The sequence below is a fragment of the Lactuca virosa genome, chromosome 5 (genome assembly GCF_052849685.1).
Source record: "Lactuca virosa cultivar CGN04683 chromosome 5, Lactuca_virosa_CGN04683_v6, whole genome shotgun sequence".
NCBI classification, from domain to species: Eukaryota; Viridiplantae; Streptophyta; class Magnoliopsida; order Asterales; family Asteraceae; genus Lactuca; species Lactuca virosa.
This window is the reverse complement of record NC_136430.1, coordinates 307118282-307136578: the sequence shown is the minus strand read 5'-3', so window position 1 is coordinate 307136578 and position 18297 is coordinate 307118282.

Genomic DNA, 18297 nt, shown 5'->3' with positions numbered 1-18297 from the left:
CTTCAAGTCTTCGTACAAATATCTAAAATATATGTTAATATCTATATATAATGAATAACATTTGATAACAAATAGCATCACCAAATAAGCATGATATAACTTTTAATAACATAGAAGCACTAAAACATATTTTATAATATTTTTATTCAAAAACAAATTAAACATTTATAAAGTTTGCAAAAAAGAAATCATCAAATTCTCTCTCTCTCTCTCTTTCTCTCTCTCTCTCTCTCTCTCTCTCTCTATATATATATATATATATATATATATATATATATATATATATATATATATATATATATATATATATATATATATATAACAAAGAATGTTGTTGATCTTCAATATACATTTCATCTCAAACATCATTATACCAAGAAAATTTTGTGTTGAAGTAACCATGGATGCGAAAAAACTCAGTTCTTCATGTCTTCATTATTGTTACTAAAACATTTGTTATAATATTTGTATTCAAAACATATTAAACATGTATAAATTCTACAAAAATAAATCATCAAATTCTATATATATATATATATATATATATATATATATATATATATATATATATATATATATTCCATAACAAAGAAGGTTGTTGATCTTCAATATATCTTTCATCTCAAATATTGTTATACCATGAAAATTGTGTTGAAGTAACCATGTATATGGAAAAAACTCATTTCTTCAGTCTTCATATTTAAATCACTAACTTCTTCCAACACATTGATGTTTTGTACCAAAATCTTACTTATATACTACTAATATGTAAACAACATGTATAAATAATAGGAAAATAAAAAGTCATTATTAAATGTCATTAACATAATAATTATAAAAGTTAAGTTTTAAAAAAATCTTAAGTGGTTTTTATTAACTGATTGAAATTTGAAGGGTTGTGGAAGTTTCAAATGAATATGGTGAAAGAATGATGAATTATCTTGAATCATAATGTTTTGGGTGGCCTCTTTTATAAGAGTTATATAGATAACAATTAACAAAATCGAGACACCTATTTCATATAATCTTTTGCGAAAAGGAAACGTCGCATAGCCTGACGTTTCCGCCGCTCGGCCGGGGGTGTGACATGTTAGGTTGAACTTTTATGTTTTAGTGTTGATATGAAACAAAATGAACTTAACTTGGCCAAATAAATAAGAAACACATACATACAAATAGTCATTCGGTCAAGTGGAAGAATGTTGAAAAATAACTCATTAATGTGGCCATCAGACTATTTTGTAATGTTTTTATCAGTTGGGTACAATTATATTATGTACCGTAACATTTGTCATGATGACATAACAGGTCCCTAGACTTTAAATTGTGTAGTATAATGAATATGACACATGTCTATAAATTAATGTACTAATCTTTAGTGGGTCTACAACTTACAGATTATGTGGAATAATGAGAATTAAACACATAAATAAATGGGAGAAACTTATTGGGAAATATGGAACGATCTCTTCCATTTTCATATTTGCAACATATCCCTTATAAAACACGATGATGATTATTTGTAACCAATCTATCCATCAAGAACTCAATATAGCATCTTTATGGGAAGTAAAAAGGATCAACATGACATCTTCTTCATCAAAGTTACCAACACCAATTAAGTTAATTCATTTTTGGCTCAATGTTTATCAAGTAAATGTGAAATTGATCTTGCTTTATGCATATAAATCCTACAAAGAATAGTTACAAATTCTTTGTACGAAGTCTTGTGGGTGTGTTAGTTTCAGTGAAAAATGTGGTAGGGATCATGAGAAATGGAAAATTTCTAGGTGTTCGTTTTCATGTGAAGGCTTAAGAGTTAAAAGATCAACCTGAAAGGCAATGGATATAAGTTAGTTACCAATACTTCAATTTCAAGCTCGGTAAGAAGGTTGCACTTTAATTTTGGATGCATTTCTTGTATTGAAAATACGTTTGACCATAGTATATTTATTAAGGTAGAAATTTATGAATTTGTAGTGAGATACATATCATAGTCTAGGCAAAGAATCTAAAATAAAGGAAAAGTCAAAAAGTAGCCAATGACTTTTTCTGTTTGTCCTAGCTATACGAGTTATAAGATTAACCACACACTTATGACATGTGTTGTGTATAGCTTTTATAATAATATCGATACAACAAATACTCCTATAATAGATGAGTAGGATAAATACAAATACATTGATCTAAACAAGTCGTTATTATCTAATTACCCCTCCCCCCAAGCGAATAGGTGGTGGAACAAGACGTAGAATAGCTCGAAATTTCTCAAATAGAGGATGCGGAGTACTCTTACTGAATATGTGTGTTACCTGGATCTTGGTGGAGACATGCATGGTGTGGAGTTCACCATAAGCAAAAAGTTGTCTAACGAAGTGGTAATCGAGATCAATATGTTTTGCACATTTATGAGAAACGAGATTTTGAGTCATAAAGAGGGCACTTTTATTGTCACACAATAAAGTAGATACGCCTGGAGGTATTGCATGAAGCTCACGTAGCAAATGAGTGATCCTGACTATTTTTACAATGGTGTTGGTAATGGCCCTATACTCAGACTCACAACTAGATCTTGAGATAGTGGTTTGTTTCTTGGCACTCCAGGAAATCAAGTTGCCACCAAGAAAAATAGAATAACCATAGGTTGATCGGTGTGTTTCTATGCATGGGGACCAATCAACATTAGAGTATTCCAAGATGATGTTGAAGTGAGGACGCGTAAAAGTGAGCCCAAAAGAGATTATGCCTTGAGATAACGTAAGATACACTTGACTAATTGACATTGATCATTAGTTGGAGCATGAAGATATTGACTTGCCTGGTTGACTGTATAGGAAAGATCAGGTCTAGTGATAGTCAAGTGTTGAAGTGCACCCACTAAGGATTAATAAAGTGTCAGATCAGAGAAAAGAACACCATCACATGTAAACGGCTCATGAGTTGGCAATGGGGTGGAGATTGGTTTCAAGTCAAGTAAATCATAGTAAATCAGCCCGGGTGAGAATGTCTTCGGCATATTTAGTCTGACTAAGAAAGAGCCCATCATCAGTATATCCAACTTCTAAGCCAAGAAAATAATTGAGATCGCCCAAATCTTTAATAACAAACTCCCGATTAAGATGATCAATGAAAGAAGAGATGAATGATTCATTGTTGTCTGTGAGAATCAAGTCATCCACATAAACGAGCAAGTAAAGAATGGTCGAATCATGAGCAAAAATAAACAAAGAAGTGTTGGCTTGGCTATAAACAAACCCGTTTGAAAGAAGAAATACAAATACATTGATCCACAATATGCCTATGCTTCACTATGCATCATCACTTTCTGATACCATATAACAGTTATAAGATTAACAACACGCGTATGACGTGTGTTGTGTATAGCTTTTATAATAATATCGATACAACAAATACACCTATAACAGAAGAGTAGGATAAATACAAATACATTGATCTAAAGAATTCGTTATTATCTAATACTAGTGTGTACTTAAATTTTAATTCTATATTTTCTTTAGCCATCGCACTACTCTCTCATCCTTATTTATTCACATACCAAGGAGAATCATGGAATCATAAGATTTAGATTTTGGTCATCGTTGATTCTCTTTCTAGTGCATTTTTTATTCCACAAACAATTTTAGCACAACAAAACATGATAAATTAAAGAAGACAATTTGTTTAAAAAACTTGTGTAACATCTCAAAAATCAAGGGTAAAAATTTAATTTTTATTATAATCGAAACACCATTGTAACTGTTATCCAAACATTTAAAAGTATTTCAAATAAGATAATTATCAGAGTTCATTCCCAAAGATCACACATTGTGGAAAACACGGGTGTATGCGTTGCGATCAAGCCGGCCCCTTTCCTTTCAACATGGAAGTACCTGAAACCATAAATCGCAAACTGTAAGCACAAAGCTTAGTGAGTTCCCCAAATACCACATACCACACATACCAATCGAACCATAAATAACATTCATATCAATAAGCTATACTTAGCATACATATATCATAATCAGTAAAGGTGCTATGTGTCATCCATAGTCTTGCCATTATGCCACAAGCGGCCTCGTGGTCTTCCTTTCCAGGTCGGGGGCCACAACCTTAGGTCTTACAGACAAGTGCCATGAGCCACCTCTTGGTCTTCCATGCAACCATCACAAAGACAACTAGCATACAATCCTACCATTACTAACCAATTAACTGCCAGATTTCAGACTCTGGTCTTGCATACAGATTGCCAAGGGCCACCCCTTGGTCTTCCTACAATTCAAAAACCAAATGGGCCGGCATTGGTGCCTTCGACCCATAAAACAGTGAGGAGACTCACCTCGAATGCTAAAGCACACTGGAAGAAATCCCTAGCTGCTGCCCTGACAACTCCTCCGAACTGCCAGATCAAAACAACACCCAATTAGCAACTGGGTTCCAATCCATAACCACAACTTCATACCTGGGGTAAAAAGACCATTTTACCCCTAACCTAGCCTTATCCAAAACCATGACCCAGACTACAATCTGAAAAGCCCAAAGTCCCACTACTCAGCCACTGGCCCAGTTTTCCAAATTGGGCCCCAACCCCATATGGGCCTTATCCTAAGCCCATAATTCCCTTAATTACAATTCAGATTACCTCAAATACCCCTTGGGACAACCTTGTTCAAAGACATAAATTGAAAAGACAATATCCATAATCCTTATCAACCCAACTCGCCAAGTTCTACATCAACTCAGAAACGGAGAAAACCAAAACAACTCGTCGAGTTGACCAACCAACTCGCTGAGTTCGCCCGAGACCCAAAAACTTAATGCATTAAGCTGCCTTCATCGAATCCAAGAGCTCCAAAGCTCAGGTCTTGACCAAAATGAGATCTAGAAGGGTAAAGTTTCCAACTTTACCCCTAGGAACCATCTAAATGGGTCCAAACCCAAACCCTAGACTTGAAAGAGTGAGGGCTTAACCATTAAGAACTTAATTATCAAGGACAAAACTCCAAAATGCAGATCTGACCCCATAAGGCAAGATGGCCATGTAAAGTTTCCATCTTTACGCTTAAGCATGACTAGAAGGAGCTCAAAAGCTCAAAAAGGTCTAAGTGAAAGACTTAATGAATGCATGAAGCCCTTAAACCCATAAAGTTGGAACCTTTATGCCAAAAGAGCTCATTAAGATCATAGATTTGAAAGAATAAACACTTGGGAATTCTACTTCCCTAAAAACCACCCATCCATGGGTAAAAGCATACAATCTAACCCAAGAAGAGATCGAAGAAAATATTAAGCAAGGTTAGAACTTTACACCCGAAATATGATGGAAATAGAGCAGAGAATTAAGATCTGAAAGCTCCTACTTGAACCACCACCTTGCACCAAGCTTATCTTCCTTCAATGAGCTTCAAACACACCAAAACACACCCACAATGAGCTTACAACACTCAAGGAGGCTCTACGGTTTCGAGATTAGGGTTAGGGGATATGGAGGTTGGGAATGAGGCTAATACTTGGGACTTAAGGTGTTTAAATAGGGTGCAAAACCCTAAAATTAGGGTTTCTCAATCAGCGTCCAACTCGTCGAGTTCCCTTCACCAATTCACTAAGTTGGTTCATAAAAACGCGCGACCCAAAGGCCTCCAACACGTCGAGTTTCCCACCATCAACTCGACGAGTTGGTCCTTCGAATGGGGGATTTATTTCACAATTAACCTTCTAGATTCCCGGTGTTACAACTCCCCCCCACTTAAATTAGATTTCATCCTCGAAATCGCTCCTTACTAACACTGACATCACAACTAACAACCTGAGGAACACAATCGAAAATCACGTGCATATAACAATCTTCCCATGACAACCGAAACCCAAACCGAAACTTCCATCCCAAGGACAACAATCAAACCCTCAGCCTCTGCAACCCATTCCTACTTTTCTGAGATCTGAAATCTATAATGATCTGACTCCCCGACAGATCGCCCATGCTGAAACAACTCCATGCCAGCTCTCGATGAATAACAGACCAACAATAACACTTCCAACCCTGATCATACAACGGCCTATCCAAATCTACTGAAACCATCCTTAGAATAGTTCTTCAAGCCCAATGAAGAACGACTCCTCAATCTCTTGAATAAAAACCCATCCAACCTCACCTGAAATCCGAAACCTAAAGCCTCAATGGTCTGACTCCCTGTCGGACCTTCCACACCGAACCGCCACCATGCCAATCTCATAGAGTTTCGTACTAACAGAATGCTTCCAATCCCCGATCACATCGCTGCTTCCAAAAGGGAACAATGTCACTAACCAAAAACAGCTACAGAACACTTATACTTGACAAAAGGTTTATATAATCCTTTGAGTAGAAGATTCATCCCTGCAACGGTTAGACTCAGACGAGAGTTGCGCAACAGGATCAAATCAATTACTCTGAGATTATTTAATCCCACTGTGAGTGACTTAGCAATTCCAAATCAACTAGTTATCCCACTCCCACACGAAACCTAAAATCACAACTACTGCCCGAAGCACCATGCTGCCTCCTGGCTGCTTCCCACCAACAGCCGAGACCTCCTTGGTCCCAACTCCTGCCAACTATCTGAAATACTGGATTCCCGCCCGATTTCTGAGCCAAAAGACACTCCCACGGTCGCCCTACGTGACTTCTGAAATAAAACCTCAACTGACAATGATTACCCGAACCATCACGACACCAACCCGATGCTAAACTGGATGCTAAAGGACCAACTGTAGCTTTATCTCATGCCCGGTCTCCCGCTACCTACCAATTCCTGACCCCAAACATGCTGTGGCCCTCCCACAGTCTTGCGAACAGACCCACCTTGGCCTAAACCATTTGAAGAAATCCGTGAGCCAATCACAAATTTGCCACAATCTCACTACTGCATAGGGATCGGTGAATGCTACAGGTCACCCTGCAGTCTTACAACACTCCTACTCTATCTGCAAACTCGTGAATGCTATGGGCCACCCTGCAGTCTTACAACACTCTTAAATTATCTGACCGCTAGTGAATGCCACGGGCCACCCCGCAGTCTTACAACAGTTCTACACTATCTGCTAACTAGTGAATGCTACGGGCCACCCTACAGTCTTACAACACTTCCACCTTACCACAACTGTCGCCCAAAGCCTTACCGCTAATCTAAAATTTCGAACACATCCAAAGTCGAGCACGCACTCGACCCAACACCTGAGCTGAACTCGAATCATGAGTGGAACCCCAAACTGCCCCCCCCCCTAGAGCCTGCCATCAAATATCAAAAAGAAGTGAACCCAATGTTGGGAAGTTTACCGAACTCCCAACTCACAAAATCCTCAATCTAGATAGCCACTTGGGCCGCCTCCCCCGGTGGGGATGCGAAACTCATCCTAGTTTCATACTTGATTTTGTCTTGAATACTCGAACGGTTCTCCCCCACTTTGATTCGACTAAGTCCACGCAGCACACGAGAATTGAAGGATTCCCAATCCTTCTTACCTGCCAATGATTAATCTACTGACACCCGACGACGACACTTACCAATGCTAATATTTCATCACTATCCAACCCAAGGACTGCACAATCCCTGAAGACCATCGGACCACTCCCCGAATTCCAACAACACCGATAACCCCAAATGTTTAAAATGACATCACACTTAAATCTTGAAGTCCAAAGAACAGATGCTCAAACCAAAACCTTCGCAATAGACCACTTCCTTCGACATATCCAAGGGCCAACTCAGCACAATGCTAAAACCACTGAGTCCTGACAATGTTGGAGGATCATCCTGCCGAACCCGGGTCATAGACTTTCCGCACAACTCTCCTGATCCGATCCCGACCAAAAACCAGAATAACACCCGAACACTTGAATCCCACAATACAAAAAAAACAACCCTTACTAATACACTAATGATTTATGGCATGCAAAAATCATATACCATTACTTGAAGATATAATCCCAACATAACCAGAGAAATAAACCAAATATACGCTTACCAAAACCGATGCAAGATTCCAAACAACAAAATTACTGATATATATATATATATATATATATATATATATATATATATATATATATATATATATATATATATATAACCCGAAAAGAAAGCAAAAGATGCATACCCGCAATGTCGCCCGCTAGAGTCCTGACCTCCCCTTTCTGACACTGCAAAGCCCAACTCCTCTCTGTTAGGGCTCCTGCCCTACCATCTCATCCATCGGTAATCCTCAAAGTAGCTGGAGCAGGCGCACTCACTTCTCCTCTTCTCAACATCGAACAGTCAACATTCTTGTGGCCCACCTGATTACAGTGAAAACATAACGGGCTTGCTCCTGAGGACAATCCCTGCTGACATGACCAACTTTTCCACACTTGTAACAGCCCAAATCCCTGGAACGACAAACTCCATCATGCAGTTTCCCGCATGTGATGCACTGAACCCGACCCTGCTGGCCTCTCAATCGATGATCAGAAGTCTTGGGTCTCTTCTCGGGACCCTCCACTGTATGCACCTGATCTGATCCCCTCTTCCCGAGGTGCTCCAAATCAATCTCCCGCTCCTTGGCTCTAGAAACTATATCATTCAGGTTCTCGCACCCTGAAATACTCACAAACTCCCTGAAATCATCCCGCGGAAAAATCATGATACATCACCTTCTTCATTTCCTCATCTGATGCATATTATGTGTAACGCCTGGTTCCTGGTACACATTTATGTATAATTTATTCATTTTAATAGAGCTACTCGACGATTTGGAATCCCCAAACTCGTCGAGTAGAAACGAGTTTTGGACGCAGGTTTTAAGCTATCTACTCGACGACTCGAGAGCCCTCGACTCAGCGAGTAGGTCTGCCACAGTGAAACCCTAATTTCGGGGTTTTGCACCCTATTTAAGCATCTTAATCTCCGCCTTTTGGCCTCATTTCCAGCCTCCAATTACCAAACCCTAATCCACGAAACCCTAGAGCATTTTGTGAGTGTGTGAGCCATTCTTGAGTGATTTTGTGTGTTCTTGAAGCTAGAGGAAGAAGAAGGAGCTAGAAGGTTCAAGGAGAAGATAGTAGATCCAGATATTTCCTTCCATCCTCATCACTTTTTGGTAATCAAGTCTCTAGTTTGACCATTAGTTCATTAGATCTCTTTAGTTCCATTTTATGAGGGTTTTGGTTCAAGAATCTAGATCCTTGAGACATGGACATCCCAAGTGGCTTACCTTCCAGATCTGGAATCATTATGGGTTGTTAAGGCATAAAAGTGCAAACTTTATGCCATTGGAGCCCCATGCAAGCCTTAAGGGCATTATTATGGCCTTTTAAGCCCTAAAAGGCCATGCATGGAAGCAAAGTCCGAGACTTTACGTGTTCATTGGGTGTCTAGGGCCTAGATCTTGATTTCCATGCTTTGGGTTGGAGTAATAAGGCTTGTGGACAAAGATCTATGTTTTAATGAACTAGGGTTTTAGCTAAACCCATTAAGGAGGATTATTAGCAGGTAAAGTTGGAAACTTTACCCTTAAAGGGGCATTTACAGTGTGTAGAGGAAGTCTGGACCTTGGATTTGGAGAGTAGAGGCTTAATCTGTTAAGATGGCCAAGCAGACAGAGGAACTCGTCGAGTCCATAGAGGAACTCGACGAGTTGGATTGTTTTGTCACGTTTTAGCTTAAGGTAGAACTCGACGAATCGGTGAAAGGACTCGACGAGTTGATTCGATAAATCGCGACTATGAGTAGCCTGGGAACTCGACGTATCTGGGGAGACTCGAAGAATTAGATCGCGATTTCAGGATTCTAGGACTCGACGAGTTGGGTCAACCAGAAGGTTGACTTTTACCAAAGCGTTGACTTTGACCGGGGGTAAAATGGTCATTTTACCCTAAAGAGGATTAGTAGGTTTTGACTAAGTTTTATTGTGATATTAATAGCCGGTGAGTCGTTGGAGCAGCCGTCGGAGATTCCTCACTCGAGATTTCAGCAGTCAGCTTTGTGAGGTGAGTTTCCTTCAGTAGGAACGGGTCTACAGCACCAAGGTCGGCCAGTATATATGATATGTTAGTAGCTGAATATGGGCGGGGTCCGAATCTCATAGTATTTTGATATGATGTTTTGGGAATACATATCTTGTGATTTTAGTATGATGTTGATGAATTATGGTTTTCTTAAATGATTTTAAAACAAAATTTTTGGACCGTATTTTTGGGATGTTTCAAGTTGGTATCAGAGCCTTGGTTTGAGGGATTCGGGCACACTCTCGGGTGTGTCTGAACTAAAACTAAGGATTTGGTATGAAAATTTTCTAAAGAAAATCGTTTTATAAAAAGAACTTTGAAAAGAGAAAAGAATTTTGAAAAGAGAAAAGGGTGTGGTGCATGCAATCAGCCGAGCTCAAGTAAGTACTCCCAAATTAGCCATACAAGCTTATGTTATGATATGTTTATGAGAAATTCATGCTAGAATAGGACTAAGGATCTAGGACAGATGCCTTATGTGCCTGTTATATGTTTAACAGATTTATGAACTACATGCTAGTACAGAGTAGTCAGTGATATGATGGCCTGATTAGGATATGCTTGATTATGTTACTCGATGCTCGAATGATGCTTGCTTTGTGATTTTAGGAGTCTTAGTTATCTTTTACTAACTAGTAAACGAATATGTTAAGTTACATATTGCAAGGATTAAATAGTTTTGGAAGGTTAGGTCTAGCTCTATTTCGCAACTCTTGTTTGAGTCCAACCGTTGTAGGGTATGATCTCTCATTCGAAGAATTACCTAATCTTAGTGATATGTAATAGTATTCGCAATCTAGTTAGGGGGAGATAGCAGGGACTTCTTATGCAGCTGATAGCGGAGAGTGGGTTGGTTATTACCCTAGGGCAAGCCTAGGATGAGATTAGCGTGAGAACAACAGTAGTAGTACTAGAAGGGACTTGGTGGAGTCAAGTCAGTTCTTGAGGAAAGTACGGATAAATGTGGAAGGTAGTATGGGCCCGTACTACTGAAAGCAGAGGATCCGTACTCGAATCAAGGAAGGCTGATATGAATCTAGGAAACTTGTAGTGTGTGAGATCCCTCGAGATATGATGAGTATACTGATGTTTGTTATGGTGTATTTTCAGTATGGTGAGGCTACGCACTAGGCCAGTCGGCACTTCAGGCACCGGTGAGGGATCAGGCTCAGGCTCTGGAGTCGGGCAGCTAGATGACCATATGAGAGAGTTCCTCTTGTCTGAGATCACACGCATCATTCTAAACCAGACTCATGTGATCTTTGGTTCGGTCAAGGAGGGCATCTTGGAGATACTTGATGAGAGGTTGGGTGCATTCCGCACCGAGATGGCGGCCATGCTAGGGGCGCGTACACTGAAATTCAGGGAGTTCAGGGCTTGTGGAGCTCCCAATTACCATGGGGCTCAGGACCCCATTGTGAGTACCAGTTGGTTGACGGATGTCGCCAACGCATTCCGCACCAGCAGATGTTCCGAGGGGGACAAGGTTCGACTTGCATCCTGTCTTCTGAAGGACAGGGCACGTAATTGGTGGGAGGAGGTCGGACGAGCCATTGGGGATGATGGGGTTTCAGATGCGACAACCTGGAGTGATTTTTCAGCCAGGTTCAGGGTCGAGTTTGCACCTATGATTAAGGTGCAACAGCTAGCTAGGGAGTTCCATGATCTTGAGCAGACGATAGAGACAGTGGCGGAGATCACCGCCAAGTTTAGGGAGATGGCCCTTCTCGTTCCGCAGTACGTGGCGGACGAGGAGATGAAGAATGTCTGATATCATGATATGTTGTGGAGTGATATCTGCAGTTTGTGAGTCGCTCCAGTTGCAAGACGCTAGAGGATATGATTGCTAGGGCTTGTAAGAGAGAGATTGATTTAGATATGGAGAGGAAGAGGAAGCCAGATTCGGTGTCTGGCATGGAGGGCTCGGGCAAAAAGCCCAAGGTAGATTCCCATGGAAAGGGCCAGCAGGGCCGAGGTCGCTGCGGCAAGTGTGGAAGGGGGCACGATGGGTCGTGTAGGGTGGGTAGTTTGGGCTGCTTCAAGTACGGCCGAACTGGACATGTCAGCAGGGATTGTACTGCTACCACCACCATCACATCATCTGATTTGATTTGCTTTCAGTGCAATCAGAGGGGCCACAAGAGGTCCCAGTGTCCGAGTTTATCAGCAGCAGGGAAGGTGGCGGCACCTGCCCCTGCTACATTGAGGATTACAGACGGTCGTCAGGGCCGGGCAGAGTCGCCAGTGGCGAAGAGCAGAGCCTTCCAGTTGACAAAAGAGGAGGCACGTGCAGCTCCATATGTCGTTACGGGTATGTATCTTCTCTTTATCTCTTTATTTGTATTGATTATTGCTTATGTTTATGTGTTTGTTATAGGATCGTTCTTAGTGAACAGTATATCAGCCTTGGTACTGTTTGATTCGGGTGCTACCCGATCTTTTGTGTCGCTCGCGCTCAGCAAGCGATTCACAGGGGCTCCTGGAGAGCTAGATATCCCACTTGATGTGGAGATAGTAGACAATAGGACCGTCATGGTTGCGAGAGTTCACCGAGGATGTACACTACACTTATTTGATGAGCAGTTTTCTGTAGATCTAGTCCCTATTCCCCTGCTAGGGAATAAGGTTATAGTTGGTATGGATTGGTTGAGCCCCAATGGGGCAGTGATTGGCTGCGAGCAACAGCTAGTGAGGATTCAGACTCCTAGTGGGGGAGGGATAGTGATTCAGGGCGAGAGGTCGCAGGGTGGACTGACTCTATGCTCAGCAGCGAGAGCAAGGCACTACCTTCAGCAGGGTAGTGCAGGTTATGTCGCCTATGTCATGGATACCCAGGATAAGGGTAAGGCGACAGTCGATGACATACCGGTAGTGCGAGAGTACCCGAACGTATTCCTGAAGGATTTACATGGGATACCTCCGGAGAGACAAGTTGAGTTCAGGATTGACCTGGTCCCTGGTGCGGCTCCGATAGCCAAGGCACCAAATCGGTTGGATCCTCCAGAGATGCAAGAGTTGTCTACGCAGCTGCAAGAGCTGCTAGACAAGGGATTTATCAGGCCGAGTAGTTCGCCATGGGGAGCCCCGATCCTGTTTGTGACGAAGAAGGACGGGTAGCATTGGATGTGCATAGACTACCGGGAGCTGAATAAGGTAACGGTGAAGAACTGTTATCCCCTACCGAGGATCGATGATTTGTTTGACCAACTACAGGGTGCATCTTGGTTCTCCAAGATTGATCTGTGATCGGGTTATCACCAGATGCGAGTCAGGGATGAGTATGTGCAGAAGACGGCTTTTAGGACTCGTTATGGTCACTATGAGTTTGTGGTGATGCCGTTTGGGCTCACCAATGCTCCATCCGCGTTCATGGATCTCATGAACCGAGTGTGCAGACAGATTCTGGATCGGTTTGTGATAGTCTTCATTGATGATATCTTGGTCTATTCCAAGACTCATGAGCAGCATGAGGAGCACCTGAGGGAGGTGCTGGAGACACTGAGGAGGGAGAGACTTTTTGCAAAGTTCTCCAAGTGTGAGTTCTGGTTGCGCGAGGTGTAGTTTCTGGGGCACCTTATCAACCATAAGGGTATTCTGGTCGATCCGGCCAAGATAGAGGCCGTGATGTAGTGAGAGATTCTCAGGTCTCCAACTGAGATTCGGAGTTTCCTTGGTCTAGCGGGTTATTACCGGAGATTTATTCAGGACTTCTCCAAGATCGTTGTTCCTTTAACCTGACTGACCAAGAAGTCGGTGACCTTCCGCTGGGGGGCTGAGCAGCAGGCAACTTTCGAGACTCTCAGACAGTGGTTGTGCGAGGCACCAATCCTGACTTTGTCGGAGGGCGTCGATGACTTCGTGGTTTCTTATGACGCTTCGATTATGGGTATGGGTGCGGTATTGATGCAGCGGGGTCACGTGATACCTTACGCTTTGAGGCAGTTGAAGCCTCACGAGGCTAATTATCTGACGCATGATTTGGAGTTGGGGGTTGTGGTGTTCGCCCTCAAGATTTGGCGGCATTACCTCTATGGGGTCTGTTGTACCATTTACACGGACCACAAGAGTTTGAGGTACCTCATGGATCAGCCGAATCTGAACATGAGGCAGCGTCGGTGGTTAGATGTGGTGAAGGACTACGACTGTGAGATCCTTTACTACCCGGGAAAGGCCAATGTGGTGGCCGACGCCCTGAGCCGCAAGGCGGTAGCAACCCCGATTCGAGACATCTGTCTGAGGATGACAGTGATTACTTCATTGTTGGAGCAGATCAGAGAGACGCAGGTAGAGGGCCTGAAGGAAGAGCCCCAGAAGTGCGAGCGGATCGTAGGCCGAGTGGCCTTATTTGATTATGACAGTCGTGGGTTGCTGACCCTACATGGTAGGGTCTGGGTTCCGTACTTGGGCGGAGTATGACAGGTTCTGATGGATGAGGCCCATAATTTGAGGTTTTCCATCCATCCTGGGGCGACGAAGATGTATAGGGATCTTCGCCCTGATTACTGGTGGCCCTGCAGGAAGGTCAAGGCCGAACATCAGCGCCCCCACGACAAGATGTAGCCGTTGGACATTCTCGTGTGGAAATGGAAAGATATCACTATCATTACGAAGCTTCCCAGGACTGCATGTGGAGTAGATTCGATATGGGTTATCGTGGATCGGTTGACCAAGAGTGCTCATTTTATCCCGACCCCGGAGAGCATATCGGACGAGAAGTTGGCCGAGATATACGTGCGTGAGACAGTGGCACGACATGGAGTGTCTGTCTTGGTGGTGTTAGACCGAGATGTCCGTTTCACTTCCAGATTTTGGAAGCGGTTTCACGACGAGATGGGTACTCGTCTCCACTTCAGCACCGATTTCCACTCTCAGATAGACGGACAGAGCGAGATGACGATACAGACTCTCGAGGACATGCTACGCGCATATGTTTTGGATTTCGGTGGCATTTGGGATACGTATCTTCCGCTAGCGGAATTTTTGTATAACAACAGTTACCACGCCAGCATAGACCGACCTCCCTTCAAGATGATCTACGGGAGGAAGTGTAGGACCCCAATTTGTTGGGGCGAGGTCAGTCAGAGAATCATGGGGAGTACTGAGGTAGTACTCAAGACTACAGACCGGATCCAGGAGGTCCGGAGCAGGCTCCAGACTGCTCAGAGTCGGCAGAAGAGCTACGCTGACAAGCGGCGTTCAGACTTGGAGTTTCAGGTGGGCGACATGGTCCTCCTGAAGGTGTCACCTTGGAAAGGTGTCATCCGGTTCCGGAAGCGGGGCAAGTCGGGCCCCATATACATTGGTCCTTTCAGGGTTATAGCCCGGGTGGGCAAGGTGGCGTATCGATTGGATCTTCCAGCGGAGCTTAGTCATATCCACAACACTTTCCATGTTTCCCAATTGCGGAAGTGCTTAGTGGATGATTCAGCGATTGTGCCCTTAGAGGATATTCAGGTTGATGACAGCCTGAACTACATTGAGAGACCGGTGGCGATTCTGGATCGCAGGACGAAAACCTTGAGGAACAAGGTTGTTTAGTTAGTGAAGGTGTAGTGGCAGAACCGCAAGGGTTTTGAGTGGACTTGGGAGCCCGAGGAGGAGATGAGGGAGCACTACCCAGAGTTATTTTCAGACGCAGCAGACTTCGAGGACGAAGTCTAGGTCAAGTGGGGGAGAATTGTAACGCATGGTTCCTGGTACGCATTTATGTATAATTTATTCATTTTAATAGAGCTACTCGACGAGTTGGAAGCCCCAGACTCGTCGAGTAGAAACGAGTTTTGGACGCGGGTTTTAAGCTATCTACTCGACGAGTCGAGAGCCCTCGACTCGACGAGTAGGCTTGCCAAAGTGAAACCCTAATTTCAGGGTTTTGCACCCTATTTAAGCATCTTAATCCCCACCTTTTGACCTCATTTCCAGCCTCCAAGTCTCAAACCCTAATCCACGAAACCCTATAGCATTTTGTGAGTGTGTGAGCCATTCTTGAGTGATTTTGTGTGTTCTTGAAGCTAGAGGAAGAAGAAGGAGCTAAAATGTTGAAGGAGAAGATAGTAGATCTAGAGATTTCCTTCCATCCTCATCACTTTCTGGTAATCAAGTCTCTAGCTTGACCACTAGGTCATTAGATCTCTTTAATTCCATTTTGTGAGGGTTTTGGTTCAAGAATCTAGATCTTTGGGACATGGACGTCCCAAGTGGCTTACCTTCCAGATCTGGAATCATTATGGGTTGTTAAGGCATAAAGGTGCAAACTTTATGCCATTGGAGCCCCATGCAAACCTTAAGGACGTTATTATGGCCTTTTAAGCCCCAAAAGGCCATGCATTGAAGTAAAGTCCCAGACTTTACATGTTCATTGGGTGTCTAGGTCCTAGATCTTGATTTTCATGCTTTGGGTTGGAGTAATAAGGCTTGTGGACAAAGATTTATGTCTTAATGAACTAGGGTTTTAGCTAAACCCATTAAGGAGGATTATTAGTGGGTAAAGTTGGAAACTTTACCCTTAATGGGGCATTTACATTGTGTAGAGGAAGTATGAACCTTGGATTTGGAGAGTAGAGGCTTAATCTATTAAGATGGCCAAACAGACAGAGGAACTCGTCGAGTCCATCGAGGAACTCGACGAGTTGGATTGTGTTGTCCCGTTTTAGCTTAAGATAGAACTCGACGAGTCGGTGAAAGGACTAGACGAGTTGATTCGATAAATCGCGACTATGAGTAGCCTGGGAAATCGGCGAGTCAGGGGAGACTCGACAAGTTAGATCGCGATTTCAGTATTTTAGGACTCGACGAGTTGAGGGAGCAAATCGGTGGGTTGGATCAACCAGAAGGTTGACTTTAACCAAAGCGTTGACTTTGACCAGGGGTAAAATGGTCATTTTACCCTAAAGAGGATTATTAGGTTTTGACTAAGTTTTATTGTGATATTAATAGTCGGGGAGTCGTTGGAGCAGCCATCAGATATTCCTTACTCGAGATTTCAGCATTCAGTTTTACGAGGTGAGTTTCCTTCAGTAGGAACGGGTCTACGGCACCAAGGTCGGCCCGTATATATGATATGTTAGTAGCTGAGTGTGGGCGGGGCCCGAATCTCATAGTAGTTGAGTGTGGGAGGGGCCGGAATCTTGTAGTATTATTTGATTATAGATATGTGACTGCTTTATAGGAATATATATACTTGTTGTCTGTGTGATACTTGTATGCATGTTAGTAGCGGAGTGTGGGCGGGGCACGAATCTCCTAGACAGTGGAATGTGGGCGGGGTCCGAATCTCCTAGACAGCGGAGTGTGGGCGGGGCCCGAATCTCCTAGATAGCGGAGTGTGGGCGGGGCCCGAATCTCCTAGACAACGGAGTGTGGGCGGAGCCCGAATCTCCATGAGAGTGGGTGGGGCTCGTATCTCCTAAGTGCATGTTATGTGTATGGTATGTGGTAGTTTGGGGAGGCTCACTAAGCTTCGTGCTTACAGTTTTCAGTTTTGGTTTTAGGTACTTCCACTAGCAAGGGGAAGATCTCAGGATGACTGCATGACACACACCACAGTTTATAGACTGGGATGTTTTAGACTCTGATGTTGTGACACATGGTTTTGATACAGTATTTTGATATGATGTTTTGGGAATACATATCTTGTGATTTTAGTATGATGTTGATGAATTATGGTTTTCTTAAATGATTTTAAAACGAAATTTTTGGACCGTATTTTTGGGATGTTTCACTGTGGTACCAATAAATCCCTCTCCCGGAACTTGGCAGTGATCTCTGCCACAATCTTAGTAGTCTGGCGGAGATCCAAAAACTCTCGCGCCAACTGCTGCACCTCAATCGCAGGAGCAAACTCAGCTCAGAACCTAGTCGAGAAGTCATCCCATGACATAGCATCAACAACATCATCACCCAACTCACTACCGACCTCTTCCCACCAATCTCGTGCCCTGTCCTTCAACAGGCAGGAAGCATATCTGACCTTCGCCTCCTCGGGGCAGAAACTCATCCGGAATGTGTTAGCCATATCTGCTAACCATCTCCTACTGACAATGGGTCCCTCTCCCCATGGAACGCAGGATCTCCACAAGCACGGAACTCCCGGAAGGAAATAGTGCGAGCTCCAACAACAGCCATAATCTCAGCACGGAATGCGCCCAAGCGCTCATCCAATATATCCGAAATACTGCGAGAAATCTCCGATGAAATGAACTCCTGCAACTGCTCGCTAATCGGCTCAGCACCTGCACCTGAGCCGGATCCCGAACCAGAACCAGAACCTGAACCACCTT